The following is a 22,782-nucleotide window of genomic DNA, read 5'->3' as shown; positions in this document are numbered from 1 at the left end:
ACCCACAAGTCTCCCCAGATTCCAGTAAAGTTTTCTTTTTTTTTAACCTGTTCCTATTGTTCACATCTAAAAACATCTACCTGCTAAACTAATCCTGAAGGAGTTGGCCATGAAGGATTGGAATTCCTATCCATTTGTATATACTATCTTTGACTTTCAATTTGAATTAATTTTATGCTGACAGAAAAGTTAACATAAATTAGAAAGCTTCTAAAACTTCCCATGGCAACTTCTTCTAATGTTATCAACTTATGGCTGTAGTGCAATGGTTGGCACTAGAGACACAACTTCAATACAGTGTGATCAGCCAAACGTGAGACCTCTTTTTTTTTTTTTTTTTTTTTTTGAGGCAAGTCCAACAGACTGGCCTTTTTTTTATCAGAGAGAGCAAGAGTGAGTGTGTGTGTGTGTGTGTCTGTGTGTAAGAGAGATAGAGTGAGAGGGAGAGAGAGAGGAAGAGAGAGAGAGAGACAGAGAGAGAAAGAGAGAGAGAGAATTGGTGTGCCATGGCCTCCAGCCACTGTCATAAAACAGCAAACACACCCACCACCAGTGCACATTTGCAACCTTGGACACTTGTGTCACCTTGCATCTGGACCTGTAGAGTTGAACATGGGTCCTTAGGCATCCCAGTCAAATTCCTTAACCACTAAGCCATATATCCAGCCCTTGATACCTCATTTTTATTTCATGGTTTGCTCCCTTATGTCCACCCTATTCTCTTTCCTGGCCCCATGAGAGCCCACATTGTATTTTGCTGGCTTTTTTCTTTCACTTCTTCCCATATGTAGCACCTAGTCCTTCATTGTTCAGTACCTTGACACTTTAGAAGTAGTGACAAGTTTATTTTTCATGATCATTGATTTCAATGCTATCCCATTCTGTTTTCCCAACGGGAAGAGTATGCCACTTGGGGGCACATCCTTCAATGTGGATCCCTCAGTGTTCTTTGTCTGTGGTTAAGAACCTCTGCCAGAAATACTTTCATATTCACAATAGTCTAAAAAGGTAGCAATCAACACAGTATAAGAGGTCACATAAGGGTGTTCTCTTGTGTCGTAAATACAAGGGAGGCAGTTTGAACTCTGTCGTCCCTTTCTTCATGTGAATGTGTGTGTATGTGGTATGAGTGTTTGGTGTATCTTTATGTGTGTGCTATGTGTGTGTATGAGCATGTTCATATGTTTATGGGCATGTATGTGTGTAGGTGGGTGCATGTGCATGTGTATATTGGTCAGAGTTCAACATCAGATGTCCTTTTAAATTGCTTTCTACCTTATTTCATAGTGTCTCACACTGAACCTAGAGCCCACTATTTGGCTTAACTCTGTTCAGAAGGTCCTAGGAATTCTGTCCTCACTCCCGCAGTCCTGGGCTTACAGGCATGTGCATGTGCTTAGCTTTTACAGAGGTACTCGAGTTGAAGTCAGGTCCTCATGCTTGTGCAGCAGGCACTTTACCCACCAAACCAAACCATTGCAATGCATTCTGTTATTTCTTCCTTCTAATCAATCATCTTTTGACATTTTCCAGGACTTTAAATTTATTTATTTTAGAGAGAGAAAGAGAAAGAGAGAGAGAGAGAAAGAGAGGGAGAGAATGTGCACACCAGGGCCTTTTGCCACTGCAGGTGAACTCCAGATATATGCATATGTCTTTACATGGGTACTGGGGAATTTAACCCTAGCTGTTAGTCTTTGCAAGTATGCATCTTTAACCACTGAGCCATCTCTTGAGCCCCAGAATTTTGTTGGACTTTTATTCCACAGAATTCCCTTTAAACAAACATTAAGCACCTGCAAGGAATTGTATTTCCTGTGCAACACATACACTATGTGATATAATACTGCTCTCAAGAAAAACAAATGCAATGTGTTAGGTATTAATCCATTTTCATTACACAGGAAGTGCACTTGTGAAGAAAAGTTTTGCTCTGGGTCACATTTGTGGAGGCTTACACTGGGGAACTGCATCTGGTGCTGGCCTTTCTGTTAGTAGAGCCTGAGGGGCTACACGGTGTCACATACTTGAGACAGAAAATGTGAGTGACTATGCATGAATCTGTGTGATCTCTTACTCTATAAAGCCATAAGGATTCCATCACTTGGATGCAGCCTAATGACTTTATTTAATTCTAATCACTTTGCAAAGGACCATGTCTAAACATATCACAATAGTCAAAGTAAGTTCTTAGCCTCAGCACCTCTCTGAGGCAATAAAATTTCAGCACATGAAGATGTGGAAGATCTTCAGTCCATATCCACAACACAGGAGCCATCATCAGAGTGTGGAAAATGTGATCTTTAGAACTTTTTTGGAGTTGTAGTTGTTGCCAAAATCTGTAACCTTTATTTTTAATTTTTCTCATCAGCATAATGTCTGAGACACTTGCTTAGAAAGGAAAGGGAAATCCTGAAAGAGGGATAGGGTATCTTTCACTTGATTCTGAAAAATTTGTGACCATAAAAAGAACAAGCTTTTCTTGTTTCCCCAGAACCTTCATGAAAGATGTTAAGCAAATGAAATTTTCTCCATGTAAAGTCCCAAATATCTTGCAAATTTGGTGTCTCCAGACTGAACTGTCAGATCTCGATGAATATTTACTATACAAATCGTGACTAGATATTGAAATATATGTGAAATTAACATTATTATAGTTTTGGCAAAAGCAAGGTACTAGTAAAATATACCATACTATAATATCAAACATTTGATTAATCAGATAAAAAATGAAATGCTATTTTCTTGGAAACAATTGCCACTTTCTGGATCTCTAAAGATCTTGTTCCCAAAATTACAATTTGCTCTGAAATAGCAGCAATGTGGGAAGCTTCATCTGGAATGCCTTGCAGCAGGTGGAGCTGTGTCAAGTTGCTCCCATTGATTAAATGTAGAAGCTGAGTTGGAGCATTTAATCAATCATAAAAGCCCCCTTAATGCATTGTATCACTCCAAAGCTGTAGTGATTAGTGTGGTTACACTGTAGGCCAGAATGCAAAAAGCAGAGTCCCACCACCACAACAAAAAAAGTGGAGAAAAAAAAAGAGAATGATTTCTTTCTATGTTTATGACTTCACTTTTGAGACATGCAGACATATAGTTTCATATGCATTATATGGGTCATTTAACTACATAGATGTGGGCAAATAACCCATCATTTAGTATGTGTAAGGTTGTTTTCATAGATATATGTAAACAGGAACAGATGTAATGTTTTTTTTTAATTATTTTGTTCACTTTTATTTATTTATTTGAGAGCAACACAGAAAGAGGCAGAGAGAGAGAGAGAGAGAGACAGAGAGAGGGAGAGAGAGAGAGAATGGGCTTGCCAGGGCTTCCTGCAAACGAACTCCCATTGCAAATGAACTCCAGATGCATGCGCCCCCTTGTATATCTGCTAACGTGGGTCCTGGTGAATTGAGCCTTGAACCAGGGTCCTTAGGCTTCACAGGCAAGTGCTTAACCACTAATCCATCTCTCCAGTCCTGTAATTTTTTTAAGTGTGTGTGTGTGTGTGTGTGTGTGTGTGTGTGCATTTGCCAGAGGACAACCTCAAGTGTTATTCCTCAGAAATTCCATCCACCTTTTGTGAGACAGGGTTGCTCATTGGCCTGAAACTCCTCAATTAAGACAGATTGACTGACCAGTGATCCCCAGGAATCCCCTTGTCTTTCCTCCTTAGCACTGAAGTTGCAAGTGTGCACCACTGATGAGGAATTGGAGTCCTTGGAGGGATTAGAAATGCATAAAGATTCAGGAGACACCCAGGCCTGTGAACCCCAACTTCAGGTCCTTATCCAAATTATCAAAGAAATTGTAAGTATGAGTTTAGAGAAAGGTAAATTAGAACTATGAGAGTTGCTTTAGGGAGATTTGGGATCAAGAGAGAAGCAAACAGGAACACTCAAGCCGAGAGAAATTCTCCATCCTCTCAGCTTGGGAAGGTGGAAGAGGGACATCAAAAATCTCCCTCAGGCCGGGTGTGGTGGCGCACGCCTTTAATCCCAGCACTTGGGAGGCAGAGGTAGGAGGATCGCCGAGAGTTCAAGGCCACCCTGAGACTACATAGTGAATTCCAGATCAGCCTGAGCCAGAGTGAGACCCTACCTCAAAAAACAAAACAAAACAAAACAAAAAAAATCTCCCTCAGAGAGAGAAAAGTCTCTCTCCAGGAAATGAATCTCTGAGGAGACGTTCCCACACTTGTGGAAGCAAGCAGGAGAGCACCCAGAGCAAAGTGGCAAAGCACCCAGGCCAAAGAAGCTCTGCCTCCGGGTGAGGGGAAATGGAGAAGAGCCTCCTGACATGGGGAAACAGAGCACAAGAGACAGGTGCTGGAGGGAGCCAAGAGGGGCCCGAAGAGCCAAGAGACTCATACACATGTTTCAGGCCATTTATGGAACTCAAACATCCAACTAAAATGAACCCTCCTCATGAGGCTCAGGTGTATAAGGGAGGAACCTTATTGATTGGTGGAATAAGGAGTCTGACTCAAGAAGGGCCAGCTCACAGGTGTGCTAAGCCAGGTAACAGATGAGGAAGAAGCAAGAAGCTGTTGCTGAGGGGTTGTTGGTTGCAGCCATCTTGGATAAAACAGGATAGACTCACGTTCTTGTCAGGCAACATGGCATCCATGGTTGCCTGAGCCCATTCTTAATTAGCGGAAAAGAAAAGCTATCTTGCTCCCAATCTTTATCACCAGCACATTTGGCTTTTTAAATGTGACTCAAAGTCAAGTTTTCATGGTTGCACAGCAAGCACTTTGCCAACTGAGCTAAGAAAGGCAAAGATTACCTTTTGATACATGCAAGGAGATGGTTTTGTTTCTTTTCTGTCTTCCCTGAGGAAGAATTACAATGAATGTCATAAGCATATGATATGTTCATAGAATATAACACACAGTTATATAATTTTCAGCTCATAATTGGTAAATCTGTTCATATCATAGCATTAGAGAAGCATGTACATTTAATTAATTTATTTGTGATCTTTGGACATCTGATGCAAAAGGACAACTAAGAGGTTGTTAAGAGAAAATCTTAAAGGAGTGCAGTCAAAACAGACATTTTGAATTTGAAACTAGACCCCAGACCTGTGTAAATTTGTGGGGGGGGGGCGGTGCATGTGCATGTGGATGTCAGAGGACAACCTCATGTGCTATTCATCAGAAATACCATCCACCTTTTTTGAGACAGGGTCTCAAAATAATAATTCCCCTTGGTATTTCTGCAAAAATATTAAATCTCTGTAACTCAAACTGAGCGGCATCCTCAGTAGTTCCAGGAACATGTCTGCTTATTTCTAGTATGCTGAGACACCTCATCTCAACTTGTTGTGAAGTTTTGGGCACATTGGATTCTTAGTCATTAACCATGCCCTTACTGCTTTATTCTTTTCACAAATGCTGAGTTTGATTGTGCCATGATAATCACATAATAGGCACCCATATGAATACTTAACAAATAAATTCATCAGCTTTGAAGGTTACAGCCATTACTGAGTGTAATAAATGACTGTGGTCTTCAAGGAATTGACAGAAAGCAATGTTAATGAACATGACATTACATGTAAACTGCTTATGCACCAGAGCACACACACTTAAATTATAGGAAAGTCTTCATGTAAGAGAGAAATTCTAATAAGCACACATTGCCAGTGAGAGCTAAAATCATCAAGAAAGATTTCAAGGAAGAGATGGATTAAACCTGTGCCATTAGGAGCGACTCAATTAATTGAAACAAATGGAAAAAGAAATGACTGAAAATCCCCAGAGGCATCACAGACTAAAGAAATTTTTCAGTGTTTCTTGTTGAACAACTGAGGGATTGGTGATGTTCAAGGACTTGCATCCTCTAATGTCACCAGTCACCCAGAAAAAGTTTCAGAGTTAGTTGCTGTGATGTTTGTTAATGCATTTCTGTTCCTGACTCTGGGTCACCAGGCTGGTACGTTGCTCAAGGGAATAGGGCCATGGTAGGCATTTGTTTCTAGATTAAGTTACAAATTCATTCCAGATGCACAGGGAGCCATCCTAAAGGTACTGAGGGTTTGAAGAGAGTGGGGGTCCTGTGGCTATGTGGTGAGCAGGACTCATGCTCAGTACTTCATAGCAGGTTCTGATCATTCATGGCTAAGGTAACAATTTCTCTCATTTCCACCCTCTATCTTTTCCTTTTAGAGTTAGCCCTGTAAATTTTAGCTGGAAATATGGGTTCCTCATATCACAACTAAAATTTCAAGAGTGCTTTGTTTCTCAGACTTGGAAAATGAAATGTGACAAGTTCTTGTGTTAATTGTTTATGTCACATCCTCAAAAGAAAATGGTAATAATCTTTTTTATCATATTGCTCTTTTATGGGGGGCTATTGAACATAGCTAGTACGATAAAATATCTTGGACCATAGTTACAAGTGTGCTTCCATAAAAGACAAGACACCTGTGATGGCTAGTCTCCAGTTGTCAACTTGACAGAATGTAGAATTATTGTAGAGGTGAATCTCATGTCTGTGAGATATTTCCTAAATTATTGAAGTTGAAGTGAGAGAACCTATCCACACTGTGGATGGCATCATCTTGTGAGATGTGTTCTTGCACTATGTTAAAAGGAGAAAGTTAGCTGATCAATATTATATCTCCCTCTGACGTGACAATGTGATGCCAGCTTTCTGCTGTTGCTATGACTTTGCTGCCGTGATGGCATTGCCCCTTGAATCGATAAGTTAAATTAACCCCTTTTCCTTCCACAAATTGCTTCCTGTCTGGTATTTATTCACAGAAATGAGAAAGAAACAGTGACAGACCCATAATGGAAGCTGTTGGGGTGGTCACTTCTCAGGTCCTCATGTTGAATGAAGACTGACCACCAGACGTACGTGCAAGTAAACGGCAGCCCACTGTGATTTGACATGAACCACTATATTTTGGGAGGGAGATTCTTCCCCTCTGTTGTTGTTGCCAAGGACTATATATTTGTGTGTGGACATGTGTGTGCAGGAAAGTGTACACTCTGAATGTGTGGAAGCTATAGGAAGAGGTCTGCTGCCTCTTCTATTGCTCTTCTGCCTTATTTTCTTGAGGTAGAGTCACTAAACCTGGAACTTAGGATGTTGTTTAGACTGGTGTGCACACAGTCCCTGTGCTATGACATTTTATGTGGGTGTTGGGGGTCAAACTTGGGTCTCTATGCTTGTACACCACGTGCTCTTACCTGCTGAGCATCCCTCAAGTCCCCATGTTTGCATACTTTCATTTGCAGTCACCTCAGACTGATGAACTGAGTAAACTAAGTTTCAACATGCAAGCCTAGCATGTGATTTTATCGCACTTGCCTGAGAACAGTTTGGCTTGTTCTTCACTTCTGGAGTATTCATTTTGTAAGAAGGCTAGCAGTTTCATTGCTCCTATCTTTTATCTTATTTATGTGGAGAGTGAAGAAGGTGCCATGGATATATGACTCTCTTTCCCAGAGTGTTTCATGTCACTGCCTGATCCATTAAAAAATGTATCTGATTAGCTCATAATCCCACCTCTGGAGGTTCTTTTAAAGTAGCTTAAAATATTACAAACCATTTACAAGGGTTATCATGTCTCTACTTTGAACTTCTGAAAGCTGGGAAAAGAGAAGGAATCATTTGCAAGCAGCCATTATGTGGGGTCACTCATGTCACTATAAACAGTGACACAGAGGTTTGTTCTCTGCTGGGCTTCATAATTTCATTTCACTGACTTCATTTTCACCAAATAATTGATGACTGACATTTAAAAGGCCATGGGCATTGAAGCCAGAGAAGAGCAGGGTTGGGTGATGTTCTTAGAGGAACATGTGCTTTTCTAAAGTCATTGGGTGGTAGCTCATACTGTGTTTTCTCCTCTACCCCCTGCTAGTCCCACAGTCATTTCTGACTGAGGTAAAAGATTAACAAGCCTGCCACTATGCCTTTTTGGATCAGCAGGGGTTGGGGGAGCTTGTCCAAGAACCCTGGTTTTTGAAGGAGAGAGATATGATTTTAGCCAGGCTATAAAAGAAAATCTGTGAACTAATTAGGAGTGAGAAATGTCTAGAAAGGTAGATCCTAAGTTATTACACTCTATAGCAGGAGCCAGAGTAATGGTTACATAGCAAGTAATATTAGCAAAATCAGAATTCCCAGAGAAAGATTTTTCTTCCGTAATTCTCATTCAGATACATATGGATTTTTTCTATTTTTCTTCTCATCTTTTCTCCCTACCATTTCCTCCCTATTATTCTTGAAGAAATAAACTTTCTAAGCCACATGGAAATAGTAGGATATGAGCAGCTTGAAGTTTGGCAACCCCTGACTCTCATGGGTGGAGGAGATGGGTAAGCACACCCAAACAGCTGGCTCATTCTTTCTTCTTCCTAAAAAGTAGCCACATAGTCTCCACATTCTGTGAGAAGCGCAGCAGAGTCAGTGACATGCAAGTATATCAAGTACACTCCTAATTTATGTCTGTGGGATTTGCAAACTTCACCATAATGTATTCTGAAAATTTTGCCTCCTTCCGACAAGATAAATTGAATCTTACACCTTGGGCAGTGATTGATCTCTGTGCTGGCGTAATACGTTAGTGTCACACAGTATCTGACAGGCTTTTATTATGGATTTTAAAAGAGTAGCATACTGCATGACAGTTCACAAAGGTCATTTCTGGAAAAAGAGTTTTACCTTTGAAACTCACAATGTGGGGAATGCCAGAGACTTAATGTTGGCTCTAGGTGTCTTCAGCAAATTCTGAGAATCTGTGGAGAGAGGGTTTCACCTACGGTTACAAGATCCATGTTGAAGTGATTGAAATCGATGCCCTTATCCACGATCTGTGACTTTGGAGTGCTTATGACACAAAGTCTACTTCAAGTAAATATCTTTGGAACCAAGAGAATTCCAGAGAAATGTTAATATGACACAGCACTAATGATATCCCTTAAAAACCTGGAAAGTTAGCAGAGCTTAGATTTTACCACAAATTCCTTATTTTCTCAGGTCTTTGATGACTCAGTCTTAGATTTGCAAAAGCTCATGGTTATAGCACAATTTGTGAGTACTAACAAGGTTTACTCAGTGTCCTAAGGATTAAAAGCCCCAAACCTCAAAGGAATGAAACTGTAATGATTGGATAAAAGCCTATTTGTTTAACCATTTTGGGAGAGAAAGGAGGATACATTCCCCATCAATCAAATTGTTGACAGGCTTATGTCTAGCTTGGCTGAACCATTTTCTCCCTCAGGGTAAAGAAACAAAGACATGATAGAAGGCTAAGAGGGGTAGCCAGGTGTGAAAATATCATGTGGTAAAATGTGTTACTTTAGGGTCGCTGGTCTCAGCCTCATTGAGTCAACTGTGATACAGTATTTATTCACTAGTCAGAGAAGAGATGAAAGTGGAAAATTTTGTCTAGCACCTTGGAACCAGCACCTTCCTTCCATGTCCTTTGTCACACAGAAACTCAGTGGAAGGAGGAGGTTGACAATTGGGTGTGGGGGGGGGGAGCAGCCTTCCTAAGTCTGTGCTGGAACAGACAGAAGAAAAGATGTCCTACTGGGCATAGTTCTGTGTTGCCTGCAACACTCATGAATCTATGGCAGCTCTTTACAAGAGAGGGTTCTAGGGCCTGAAGAGATGGCTCAGCTGTTAAGGGGCTTGCCTGCAAAGCCTAACAACCCAGATTCAGTTCCCTAGTACTTATGTAAAGCCAGATGCACAAAGTGGCACATGCATCAGGAATTCTTTTGTAGTGCCTGGAAGCCCTGGCATACCCACTCTCTCTGTCTCTTCTCTATCTCTCTCTTCTTGCAAATAAATAAAAATATTTGAAAAGAGAATTCTAGCTATGCTCATCAAGTATAGTTTTGTGAAGTTGTTGTGATGTGTTATTCTTGCAACAGATGGTATTCCCAGGTATGTGGCAAAATTACCCTGTTTTATTGGGGCATCAATCAAATTTTAGGAAGATGAAATGAAATGATTTGGAACAAATTAGGTATGTTTCTCCACTCTATTGGCTACAAAATTTTCAAAATAAAGTCATTTTCTATAAAATAACTTTAGAGTTACAAAACACAATGGGGAATAATTTCAAAATTTATACTCTCAAACTTGGGAACAGGCCCAAAGAGAAGGTGGCATGTTATTATCATTTACAATGAAGGTCAGTTTCTGAGGACAGAGTTACCAGAACAAGAAGATAAAGGAGCCCAGTCCCTCCCTCCATATGATCTGAGAATGTAGTACCACTACAAATCTGAGAGAATCCTTGAGTTATAGGAGGCTAAAACTTCAAGGAACCAGATGAGTTTGCAACTGATACATGGTAATTGGATATGTTTGTGGATTTATGCTATATTAACTCATGAGGGTGATTATTATATCTCTTACCTCAGATGACTTTCATTTCTCTCCTTTGAGAACATTCAAAATCTTCTCATTCACCATTTTGAAACATATAGAAACTTATTAATTATAGTCACCCTATGTACTATATAGGGCACTAGAGCTTACCTCTTCTTGTTATATAACTTTCCCTCCTCTTTCTCAACCTCTATTAACCATGATTTTGCTTTCTGTTTCTGTGAGATCAAGTCTTTTGCCTTCAACATATGACTAGGTTATGTTGTGTTTATCTTTCTCTGTCTGGCTTACTTAATATAATGTCTGTTAGGTTTATACATGTTGCTGCAAATGACAGTATTTCATTCTTTTTTGTTGTTGTTGCTCAAAAATATTCACCATAGGGACTGGGAAGATGGCTTAGCACTTTGTTGCAGAGCCTGATAGTGTGGGTTCAGATCTCTGGTACCCTCATAAAGTCAGCTGCATAGGGTAGGGTATACATCTGAAGTTTGTTTGCAGTGGCAAGTGGCTGTGGCATGCCCATTTTCACTCTACAATTCTCTATCTCCTGCAAATAAATAAATTAAAATGGTAAAAAATTCATCATGTTTTCCTTATCACATCATTTTTATGGACATGTGCATTGCTTCTATATCTTGGTTACTAGGTATAGTATTGCAATGAACATGGGGTGTGAACATGTAGTCGTCATAGAGATTTCCTTTCAATAATCATTACAGAAATGCAGATCAAAATCATCATGAGATGATTTTCTGGCTAGAATAGGTAATACTGAAGACAAAAGAGGTAAATGGTGGTGAGGATGTGAAAAAGGGAAAACTCTTATGTATTATTCCTGGAAATATGTTAGTATAGCTATTGTTAAAAACAATATAGAGGTTCCCTAAAAGTCTATTGTAATGATTGCTATGGGGGTAACCAACCACTTTCAAATTGGATTTGAGAATCTCTAAAGAGGGAATTTATGCCTGATACTATAAAATCAGCTCAGAAGCTCATGGCCAGGGATGCAAAAACCCTAGGGGAGATACCTAATACTACTGTATTGCTAAAAGGTTGTTCTGTTAATGTGCTTTCCAAATGTGTGTTTGTACCTATAGATTACTCCTGCTCTTAACTTTGGGCAGAAGTGTGCTCATTGCAGTGGGCTGTGATTAATGCAGAATCTCATAACTGATCAAAGTGCTGAAAATAAGTAACTGATGGGTTTTTGGCTGTATATGAGACATCTAGATAACCCTTCCCCAAGACTCAAAAAATATCACAAAAGAGGAGGAAAGAGCTAGGGGATAGAGAGGAAGTCTGTAGAACTCTCTCAATTGGGCATGACATAGCCATTGTTCTTATAAACTTACAGCACCTTTGGTTACTGGAATACAACATGGGCCGTTGCCATTCTATTATGGATGGTAAAGGGGCGTAAGAGTCCCCCCCCAAAGTGCGGGTAGGGTAGCTATTGTTAGTTTATGGTTGCTGTGGGAAGATGAGTCATTCTCTTTCGTGATGTACTCACTAGTATGTAGGGGAAAGAAGAAAGGGTTCAACAAGAGGGGGAGAAGGATGAAAGGGCACTGTGACTCTACATAATAATAGTACTATATATGTATGAAGTTGTCAAAGAATTTTTTGAGTACTCTGCTTACTATTATTTTTAAGCTATGATAAAAGTGGGAAATATTACCATTTAAAGGATTCTTGATCTCATTGTGAATGTCAGGTACTCAGAATAATGTGAGCAAAGTGCTACTTAGTAATGTTCAAAAGCTCCATGGGCCACTACCAGTGAAATAAAGAAAGTATGATTGGTTATGTGGAATAATTTGACCCATAGGAAATTTTGGCATCAGATAATTGAATGTGAGTGTGCTAGAACTAAGATGGGTAGATGTTGGAGTTACTTTCTTGATGTTGCGATAAAACACTCACCCAGAAACAGCTAATGGGAAGAATGGGTTTACTTTAGCTTACAGTTTCAAGACAATATTTCATCATAGTGAGTAAAGCATGGCAGAGCAGGCAGCCAGGGTGTCCCAACAGTAGGAAGGAAGAAGTCTGAGTGAGCAAGCTAGCCTTGGTCACCCACTGGACTGGGCTAATACACCTCAGGGTCTACCTTCAGTTACACACCTTTTCCAGCAAACTTCATTTCTGAAAGGTTCCGCAACTTTCCAAATTGACATCAACTGGGAAACAGGTATTCAAACTGCATGATGATATGGGGGACATTTTATATCAAACCAACACAGTAGATATTATACTAAAATCTTAGTTGGTGGGCATGTCTGAAAATAACTTATGGCTTAGTAAAAGGTTGACTTGAATCATATTCTTTTCACCAACTTATTGACTTGATCTAACACCATTTGGGTGAATAAATAAATCATAGTTAAGGAAAGATGATGATATTGTTCTTGGCTGTACCATGCACTCAAGAGCCTGGTCATTCATGATGAATATATATTAATTAATATAGTTATTAATATAGTACTGGAAACTGGAATGTATTAAAGTGCTCGCATACGGCAAAGGCCTCCTGATGCATTATCACAGTGTAGAAAACAAGAGACCAAGAGAAGGCAAGAGAGGGTGTTTAAATAATGGCACCAATCCCAGATATCTAGTTACTTCTTCATACTTCTAAAATGACAATTAAGTATCCACATGGGTTTTTTTAAATTAAAAAATACTTTATTATTTACTTACTTGAGAGAGGAGAAAGAGCGACATACAGAGAAAGAGAGAGGAGAGAGAGAGAGAGACTGGGCATACCAGGACCTCGTGAGTTTTAGAGGAAACAAGCACTCAAGCCGAAGCACATGCAAAACTGTCCTAATGCTGTGCGTCTTTCTTGTCTTCAGCAGAGATCTGGGGCAAATTCAAGGTCAACTATGCCCTGATTATTAATACATTACCTATCTGTTGGGGATATTAATGGACATTTGCTTTATAAAGACACTACTGTCTGCTAAATTAGGACATTACTATGTGGTCAGAGGTTGTAGATGAAAGCTTATGGATATGAAATGGTAGAAAAGAATTTAGAACTGCATTATGTCATAGTGGCCCAGGGTATTCATGAATTTATTCTATGGATAATGATGAATATATAGGAAATATATATATTCATCAGTAGGAATAATTCCCATGTTAGCCTTTGACCTTTAGAGCTATATCTATTAAAATTCTTGAAACTAAAGGAAATATTTTATCTCTAGAATAATTGCAGGGATTATTCTGTCTTTATGGACTTGAAAGATTCAAGTGTGGTTATTTCAATTATATTCCACTTAACACTCTTAAAGACAGAAGGATCTTGGACAATGGCAATGGGTTATTTTTATAAGTATTATTAAATAATGGCTCCAGTTGTAAAGTCTCTTCCATATGTATTATCATGATTATTAAAAGATTTTCCCAATTTTTTCTCCCATTCTTTAGCTACTTAAATACTTTAGCTCTAAAATGTTTGTCATCCCTTCTCCATCCACTTCTGAAATATATAGAACATCAGAAATAGTTTCTGCCCCCCCCCCCACCTCGGAATGTAAGTGTACCATAACTGTCCTGACCCAGACTATATCAAGGCTTTGAATTTGTCCTCAGACACATTCTTCATTACATAATTCCTCACAGCAACACTCATATCTGCTCCCCAAACAGCATCTTATTGCCAGAACCAGGTAAAGAGAAAGCAGATACACCCTAAAATAGTCCCATAAGGTACATATGTGTTTGCCAGTACAGTAAAGATGTTGGTTGATATATACTTAAGCATTTGTTGCTTATTTTCTCAAGAGATGTATAAACAGCACATATCATTCCCCACTCTCATTAGGAAAGAAGCATAATGTTTAATGGAATGATTTAGACTTTGCAAGAAACATATGTCACATTGAAGTACACAGTTTCAGTTTATCTTCCCATAAAGCCAACAGAAAGAAAAGGGTCTTTAAGAGGGACACCTTTATATAAGCAACATGTTCCTTGACTCATAACCCAGAGAAGCCAGGGTTGCTAAGTATACCCTAGGCACTTTTCAGTACTCCAAGAGCCTTATCAAAGCTCAGTGGGAAGTTTTCATAGCATCTCTAGAGCTTTGGGGTAAAGCCAACCTTCTTTATAAACAAGTAATTTTATTTTGAAAACTAGTTTTGTGTTTGCAATGGTTTTCCATAAAGAAAGAATCACAAGGCATCAAGTTCTACTTAACCTAAGTTCTTAGCATAAGTTGGATTTTTTTTTTTTAGTTGACCATGTCATAAAGTTAGTGAGACCAGTATAAACAAACATTCCAAAGCAGACTACAATTGAGGGTGTGGTGCATAGAAAATGCCTGCACAAAACTAGATGTTGGTGGGAGTCTGAGTGAACAAGGGCACTGTGACCCTCTCAGAAATAGACTTGTCAATTCCTTTGAGTTTCTCAGTTCAGCATAAGCCTTATACATTGAGGGGGGAGTGTGACTAGACCAATGATTTTCAAAAAAGTAGGTAATGTTCTTTCCCCTACATATGAGTGCTCAGCCTGAAAAAGGTTAAGTAAACTTCCCCAGGTGATGGTATTCGGAAATGATGCCACTCACTAGAGTGTTGACAAAATCCCATTCCTCATCCTACATGCCTGCAATGATTCCTGTGGGCTTCACCTACTACTCTGATAAACTGAAATAGGATAGTCTTTCCTAGTGTACAAGGCTGTGGGATGGGCGCTCCGTTCTGTCTAGGGATGTCTTCATTCTCCCATTTCGAAGCACCCATCCCATCCTCCACGCCCATGTTGCCTTTGCTCCATTTGGCTGCTAAGACCTCAGTTATTTGTCTTGAGATCTGTTACTTTTCTCCTCAGAATTTTCCAGCTTCATTCCCTCCTGCCAATATTAGTTGTGTGGACTCTTGTCCATTATTTAATTAATATTTTTAAATTCTAGAAATTTCAGGGTTGGGAAACTTATGGGGAACATAAGGAACATAATAAAAGCTTAAATGATATAACTATGATCTTATAGAAAATAATGAGTTTCATCCCCAAACAATATTCCCTTAAATATCTAAAGATAATTTCCCTCCAAGTCTTCTTTTCCCCAGATCTCTCAGGCTCCTCCTTCTGAAGAGTGCTCATATAATCTCCCACCCCCCTTTTTTTTCTGTGTTGAGATCATAGTTTTCTTAAAGCTAGTATCTAAATTCTTCATGTGGTCCATCACAGCAAGTGCGTCATCATCAATATAGGATGAAAATCAAGTTGGCTTTCTTTTCTCTAAACACTGCATTTCTATGAAAGGTGTCCAGTGTTACGCTTGCATTCACCTCTCCTTCCCAAATTAAATTCTGTCTGTCTTATACCTAAAAGCAGAGTTCATTCTCACCATGTCTGAGTTGTTTCATACTCATCCTGCTCCATGTTACTATCAGCCTCTGTCCATGAGATGTGTGCTTTATTTCAGACCAAGGTTTGTTCTCCTCATTCCAACTTTCAGCTGAAGGATGAGCCCAGTTGTGGTCCCGTCTGCTATCCACACCTGTATGGATGAACCTGCTTTGCTGCAAAGCAACGTGCAGTTTTGCCTACACCTGGAATTGATAGACTCTTAATTTAATCTTCTTGGAAAGACATTTATTGCCTTCAGCTCTTGTCTGAACTCTATCAAAGAGAATTCCCTACATCCCATGCTCTTCAGAGTTATTTTGACATTTGAGCAGCTATTATATTGGCAGTGTGTTTCTTTTATTTCCTCTACTGACTTAGGTAGAGCTCTATAGAGCACAGGAGACCCTTGGATCAATGGTCAAGATCATCATTCTTCACTGACTTTGACAAGTGTCTCATAGCTTTCCCTTCTTTGGCTCAGATATAACCTTTCCCTCACACTGGATGATAGGGGACCCTGGTGTTCTTCAGGCTGACATTTGAGTTCAGCCTGGCCTGACAGGGATGTTGTCAGATGCATCCACCTCTCCCCTCACTCCAGGAAGTGACACAGTCTCAGAAAAAGCTGAGCCTCAGTGCTCTCCAGGAACTGCCTCCCAGTCCCGTGGCTGTGTGTTGGCTGCCAGTAAGGCTAGCAGACCGTAGCTACTGTGGGGATCTCAAGACAATTCAGAGAAATAGACCAAAAATCATTGTGCATAGGTTATTATACAATAAACTTTATGCATTCTGAAGAAAGAAATAAGATAACAAGGCAACTTTTTGTCTTACTTGAACGATATTGAGCATAGGAAAAATAGAACTTTACTCCAACCTTTTGAGTATAAATTGTTAATTCTAAAATCAGTGAGCATTTGGTGTCTTTCTTTTTGTTGATTAAAAGTCAATCTTGAGGTTGGGGAGACAGCTCAGTGGATAAGATTTTTGGTGCTGAAGCCTGAGTACCTGAGTTTAAATCCCAGACCCCACATAAAATTACAGAAGCTGTGGGGTGTCCTGCAATCCCACCACACTGATGTTGGTGCTGATGCTGAGGGCAGTAAGGGAGGCAGGGACAGAACTTCCCAGAAATCTCAGGGAGAGCACAGAATAGGACATCAGAGTGAGAATCCAAAGAGAACCTCTGCCTTAAGTAAGGTGGAAAGGCTCGGACTGACCAGAAGGTGGTCCTCTGATCATATTGTGGAACACTTGAGGCAGTAGTGCATGTCCTTGCTTTCATTAATATCATATTTTGTCAAATAAATTGATTCCTATGAATGGTCAGTGGAGAGATCCAGAAATGTCCCCCAGGTTGTAAGTACTTGTCCAGCATGCCATGATTACTTTCTGCCCAAAATCTGGGTCCTCTTGGAAATATCTCATATTAATTTAACCACCAGGAATTACTGTCCCCAGAGTTGCTCATTGTCCATGGAATGTCTTGCGTGGTAATCTTGGAAGAGATGTTCTTGTACTTATATGTGAATCTACTTCAGCTATGGGAGTAGCTTGGGGACACGTGTCTGTGAGATGTTACAGTATTGTCCAGTCTATCTAACAGGCTGGGTGTTGTCATGACTAAATAATATTACATATTGTAACTTTAAAGTCTTTATGCTGTAAAATAAAAATTACAGGACCAAACTTACCAGAAAATTGCCTATAGATGTGCTTCTGTGTGTTTACCACTGGAGGAAACTCACTTGATTTGAAAAATCATTCCTCTGCCTATTCAAATGTAGTAACAACTAAAAACAAATAAAAGGTGGCTTCTTAGACCTCCTTCAGGTGTCCATCTTTCCATTGCCCACTTCAACAGTGTTCCAGTCAAAACCTCCTGAGCTGGTCCTTAACCACTTTTATTCTTACTATCTACCCAGTGGTCTTAGCATCATGAGGGTAATGAAAAGCTGGGAGAAAATACAGAAGTAAAACCTAGCCGGGCCTTTGTTTTTTGATGATTTTGGAAAATGTGCCTCATGAATTTTGAGTTTTAATTTTCATATTTATTATATGTCTCCAGTCCTTTCCTTTGTCAGTACTGTAAGGAGTAAATAAGGTAATATATGAAATAGGGAAAGCCTTGGTCTCTTTATGGGGGTAGGTCTCTGAGTCCTTTTTTTGGCTTTACTTATAAAAATTCCTTATTTTCTACATGCTTATTGATCCTAATGTTTGGAATTTAGACACAATTTATCTCTATTTAACAAATCTACTTAACATTCAATGACTGTTAAATTAAATATCCTGGGCCAAACTTTTTTACTGTGCTGTCTAGTCAGAAATGTCTTCTTTTCGTCTCTAACCTTTTACTCTCCATATTAAATAGAAACATTTACTTTCCTTTTCTCTATGAGATTATCTTATCAAAATTGATGAAGTCCTTATGTATCTACAAACACATAAATAAGTTAAAACAGTCCTATAATCTACAATACACTATTGCACATATCGTGAGGCAGCATAAAGCTGGGGAAACAGTGCTAGATCTTGCTTTAGATGCAGCTGGTAGATGATGCACTTAGACAGTGATACGGACAGGTAAATGGATATTCTATTTTCCCCATTACACCATAAGTATCTAGTAAATACAGACACATTTTCATTATGTGTGGAAGTAGTTAGAGACAGCATGTAATAAGTACATGAAAAAGTTCCATTAAAAGTCAAGACTAGGGCTGGAGAGATGGCTTAACATTTAAGGTGTTTGTCAGCAAAGCCAAAGGGCTTTGTTTTGATTTCCCAGGACCCACATAAGCCATATGCACAATGTGTGTGGAGTTCGTTTGCAGTGGCTGGAGACTGGCATGCCCATTCTCTATCTGTGCCTCTCTCTCTCTGCGTATTTCTCTCATATATATATATATATGTGTATTTAAAGTCAAGACTGAACCAAGAACAGAAGTCACCAGGGAGCCCTGGGGTCCTACCAGAGGAGGAAGATGCTGTGTAAGGTCATGGGTCGTCCCTGAAGAGGCCTGACAGTATCTCTGGGGTAAGTACCATCTCTGCTTCTTCACTAGTCCTCACTCTCCATAACTAATTTTCTTCCCCCAAAATGACCCAAATCTGCCTCTGCTTCTCTAGTTCTCAAAACCCTGACTCTCTTTCCCTGGGGTCATATTGGGCTATCATACCTGGTCTACCTTGTGTGTTCATTTCCCTCTAAGATGGATTTCCAACAGAAGAATCAACAAGACTAAGCAAGGTTACAAATCAGTTAATGCCATAGCCCTGCTAAAATTCTTAATGATTTCCCTTTGACACACAGTGTCCTAGTTTGCAGTCTGCTTTTTCTCAGAAGTCTGTACTACATGTGCCATGTTAATGCCTGGAAGATGTTTCTCTGGCAGAATAAGATTGATGCTTGTGGTAGAAATATGGCCTGAGGGGCACATTGTAATTCATGCACAAAAAATAACATTCTAGATACTTAATATGAAGAAAAGGAATCTTTAAGGAAGGGGGTGGGGAGGGTAAGCAGCTTATGTAACAAGGAAGTGACAAGGGGAATCCTGCGGACAGAATGGGATGAGTAGGCAGTGGGGAAGTGAGGTAGGGGAGGATCACTCAAAACTGTCTATGGAAATGCCATAAGGAAGACTGTTACTTTGTATGCAAACTAAAAATAATTTTAAAAACTAAATATTCTTCCTCAAATATAGTGATATGGAAGATGTTTACAATTATTATAAGGCATTATAGGTGTTTTCCATGCTAGGACTTAAAGTTTAATGGAGTATAAGGGTAATATGGTCAAAGTACATTATATATTTGTATAAAAATGTTCTTATGTAACTTAGTTACAAGTAGGAATGGAAATGAGGAAAACAGAGCAGAACAATACAAAATAAACCAGAGAAATAAATAAATAAATAAGAAGAAAGAAATAAAGAAAAAAGCAAAAGAAAGAGAACAAATAGACAAATATATTTTATCCTTCCCACAGCAATTTTACTGGCTCTGATAGGAATCCAATGTAGCATGTGAATGAGAATGTGAATTCTTGAATTACTTGCTATATTAGTCAGGGTTCTCTAGAGGAACAGAACTGATAGGATGAATTTGTATTATAAAGGAAATTTATTGGATTAGCACACAGGATACAAGCTGGTCAGTCCAATAGCCGTCTGCACGTTTGAGCATCCAGTAGCCAGGTAACTGCTCAGCCCACATGGCGAGATACCTCAGCAGTCCCAAACTGACCCTGAAAGCCAAGAGAGCTGCTGGTCTTCGGTCCCCATTGGAAGGCTGAGGAAACTTGGTTCCCATACAAATGATGGATAGTAAAAGAGGGGTGGGTTTACATGGGAGTGAGTAGCAGGGACTGGGCTGGGGAGAAGCTCAGCTGATCAAGACACTGGCCTTCAAAGCCTGCTTCCCTAGGTTTGATTTCCCAGTACCCATGGAAAGCCAGATGCACAAAGTGGCATATGTATCTGGAGGCTGCAGTGTACAAGGCCTTGGTGTACCCATATACTCTGTCTTTTAAATGATACAAAATAAATATATTTCATAAATAAATAGAAAGGATATCTAGACAAAAGTCACTCACTAGCTAGTAGCCAGGCAAAAAGGAGCCTTGCCCTTTCTTCTTTACAGATAGTTTATCACTGTAAGTGCTCCGCTGTGGAGGAAGGACTTCCTACATTAATTTTTCTTGAAACATCCTCATAGAGACACCCAAGAGGCATATCTTTTGATTTCTACTATGATCAAGGTGATAAAAGATCTTAACCATCACATGTTGATTATCTTTCTTATTAAAAATAGAGAAGACGGGCTGGAGAGATGGCTTAGCAGTTAAGCGCTTGCCTGTGAAGCCTAAGGACCCCGGTTCGAGGCTCGGTTCCCCAGGTCCCACGTTAGCCAGATGCACAAGGGGGCGCACGCGTCTGGAGTTCGTTTGCAGAGGCTGGAAGCCCTGGCACACCCATTCTTTCTCTCTCCCTCTATCTGTCTTTCTCTCTGTGTCTGTCGCTCTCAAATAAATAAATAAATAAAATTAAAAAAAATAGAGAAGATATTTGTACTAAATAATATATAAGCTTCTTTCTTAAATAAAAATAACCTTTTAAATTCCATTTGTGATATTCTGTAAATGTCATACTTTTTTCACAAATTTATAAAAAGCTACTGATTAATTTTTATGGTTGCGTATATTTTCACTCTTTTGTGTCTTCCTTTGTGCCATGTTGGGAATTGAGCCTACAGCCTTAAGCATGTCAGACAACTACTTTACTACTCAGCCACAGACCCAGCCCCTTCTGTGTCTTCCATACATTAAATTCTGAAAGACACAGAATACATCAAATGTGGAAGAGCATTGTGAGAGCTGGAACACAAATTCATATTCAAATTTAAAATATTTTTATTTTAAATGGATGAAATATAATCATTATAGCTGTTGTCTATGTATCTCCTACCAATCTAGCATCTCTCTTTATCTGTCATCTAGCAGTCATCTATGAAATTACATATATTATAGGATTTTTAATTGCCTATATAAAGAAATAAATGCAAAATTTTGAGGCAAAGATTGGGAGATAGCTCAGTAAATAAAGTGCCTGTCTCACAAGCATGAGGACTCAAGTTCCATGCTTAGAAACTATGTAAAATTCAAGTGTGGTAATGCACACCAACAATCTCAACCTTGCGCAGGAGGAGTCAGGAGGGTCCCTGCAGTCTGCTAGGTAGCTGGTTTACCTAAATCAGTGCATTCCATACCATTGAGAGACCATGCCTGTAGTAGAAAAGAATTGTGTCACTGAGAATAATGCCAGGGTTTGTTATCTGGCATCCATACACACAGTGTGTCCAGAGCACACACTCACTTACACATACACACACACACACACACACACACACACACACACACACACACACACTCAGAAACAGACACAATTTTAAAGCCATGTCTATTATTGCCTTTCATTTCCCAATTTTCTGGCTACCTGTTTTCCTTTTCCTCAGTCTCTACACTTATTCACCTTTTTCTTTCCACTTGATGACATTATGATCTCCCAGCCTTCCATACTAGAAACAGTGCATTTAATGTTTGCAAATGACTTTCTTATTTAATGTCATCAAGTCATATTAATTTTAATTCAAGTCTTCCCAGGAAAATTTCACTGGTAAGTAATTCTAGACATTGGCAAGTTGTTTCATTTATCAGCACCTCAATTTCCTTATTTTAAAACTGTAATGACAGCAGAGTGGTGTGCTTCATATCGCATTACAAAGATGATTTGATGAGATAACACAGTAATGCACTTAGAAAAATGCTGGGTTTTTCTTATTAAGGTAAGAATCAGCTGTAATAAGATAGTAAGATCTTTTTCTGGACTCAAGTATCTTCCTTGATTGTTGCTATTTGTTGTTATTTAGTGTTGGAATTGCAATTTGTCTTCCTGAGACCAGGGTTGTCTAGTTAAGCTAGACTCAAATCACACTATGGTTAAAAAGTTTCTATTATGGCCTGGAGAGGGGACGTAGAGGTTAAAGGCACTTGCTTACAGAGTCTAACAGCCTGGGTTTGATTCCTCTGCACCCATGTAAAGTCAGATATACAAAGTGGTACATGAATCTGGAGTTGCTTCACAGTAGCAGAAGGCCCATGCACCCTTTATCACTCTTACTCCTTGCAAATAAATAAAAATATTTTTTAAAAGCTTCCATTGTATGTGAAGTCTGGGCTGTTTACCAAGGTGTGCAGCCTGATGAAAAATAATTGACATTATTGCCCTAGCCTAACATCCACATGTCAGTTGATGTTATAGCAAAGATGTTGCTTACACTGAGAACACAGGGACAGAGGAAACCCATGCTGTCTCAGGAACCCATAACTGAGCTACAGTTGTTTGAAACTTCAGTAACTCCTTATCCAGTCTTACTAATGCTTGGAATGTCTGCCAGTCTCTTATGTATGAAGTGTGATCCCAGCCTATAGGACCTATCCAGATGCCCCCTTCCTTTTCTAGCCTCTCCCACAGTTCAGGTGGAG

The sequence above is a fragment of the Jaculus jaculus genome, chromosome 15 (genome assembly GCF_020740685.1).
Source record: "Jaculus jaculus isolate mJacJac1 chromosome 15, mJacJac1.mat.Y.cur, whole genome shotgun sequence".
Taxonomy (NCBI): Eukaryota; Metazoa; Chordata; class Mammalia; order Rodentia; family Dipodidae; genus Jaculus; species Jaculus jaculus.
This window is presented reverse-complemented; position numbering follows the sequence as displayed.